Below are 1306 nucleotides of genomic sequence, written 5' to 3' on the forward strand. Positions count from 1 at the left end.
CTGGAGGTGTTAAACCTCTACAGAAATATAGGTGTTAAAATGACTGCATTTCAAACAATAAAGCTGATACAGAAATAACAGTAAAAACTAATACATGTTTAACTACAACACAGCACTAGCACATTAAAGTGCCTGACAGCAAGTTCATCAAGCTAAATGTCCCATATATTATCATAAAATAATTCAAATAATAAAACATTTATCAGTTCTCAGTGTAAATTACCTGTAATGATATGAGCTGTAACTACACTGTGGTCTCTTATTTGTTTGGTTTGTTGACGGTGGCGTAGAGGTCGCTGGGATCAGCTGAGGCTCCAGCAGAAGAAGAGGAAGCTTTCACGCTGCTGTAGGTCACTGTGTTGTTGTCAGGTAGTCTCTGGTTACCAGGTAAATAAATCACAGAGAAATATTTCAGCTCTAAACTTACAGGTTATGTTAATCAGTGTGAACAAATGTTGGTCTGAATGTTCTCACCTCGAGCTCTGATGAGAAGAACAGTAATCACAGTAATTAGGAGGAGTTCAGCCACACGCATAACCAACATTATGTAGTCCAGAGCAGAACAATCTGCACGAGCTGTAGAACAGAAAAAAATCAACAAGAACTAAATGAAACACTTAAAAGTTAGATTCATATGTTTATTATGTGGAGAGAAAGAGGCTGACAGGAAGACAGAGAGACTCCAGAGAAAGATGAGTTACTACCTTGTAGTTTTGTTGAAGTATCGTTGGTTGGAAGACAAAACACTGATCAGTCCTGGCTAAATAAGCTCTGAAGAGAGCTGCACAGGTGCAGCCCAATCAGCCTCCCTGCCTGCAGCCTCCTGCAGGAGAAGGAAGGGGTCGTAACATCCCCCCCTTAAGAACAAGGTTCTTCTAAGAACCTTGAATTTGGCATAGAGCAGTTAGCAGTACAATATACACTCATAACCATTCATGTTACAATATAATCAAGCTGATCCATAATTTATCAACACATTACCCATGTGCCATACTTTACTAATCAAGCTGCATTTAATTCAAATTCAATTCAAATTAGCTTTATTGGCATGAATGTGTAACAACAATATTGCCAAAGCATCATACATACAACATAAGAACAATCAACCCCATACATTTCATTAAACAAGTAATTAAAGCGTAAAGCAATCAAAGCGTATATGTGTGTTAAAAAAATGAAGAATTAAAAATTTTAATAAAATAAATAAATAAAACGGTAAGCTTGTGTGTGTGTGTGTGTGTGTGTGTGTGTGTGTGTGTGTGTGTGTGTGTGTGTGTGTGTGTGTGTGTGTGTGTGTGTGTGTGTG

At 37.7% G+C, this 1306-nt stretch overlaps 1 long non-coding RNA gene across 1 annotated transcript; it reads right to left on the reverse strand.

Moving 5' to 3' along the window:
* Positions 1 to 316: 316 nt before the first annotated feature.
* On the reverse strand, positions 317 to 1061 carry LOC119884264. Its single transcript, XR_005440966.1, has 3 exons — positions 705 to 1061; positions 475 to 576; positions 317 to 376 (listed from the first exon to the last, which is right to left on the reverse strand). It is a non-coding gene; the product is annotated as an uncharacterized LOC119884264 (long non-coding RNA).
* Between the last annotated feature and the right edge of the window lie 245 nt (positions 1062 to 1306).

This window comes from Micropterus salmoides, unplaced genomic scaffold (assembly GCF_014851395.1).
Source record: "Micropterus salmoides isolate LMB-PRFRI ecotype aquatic unplaced genomic scaffold, ASM1485139v1 Ms_hic_scaffold_3321, whole genome shotgun sequence".
Lineage (NCBI taxonomy): Eukaryota > Metazoa > Chordata > Actinopteri > Centrarchiformes > Centrarchidae > Micropterus > Micropterus salmoides.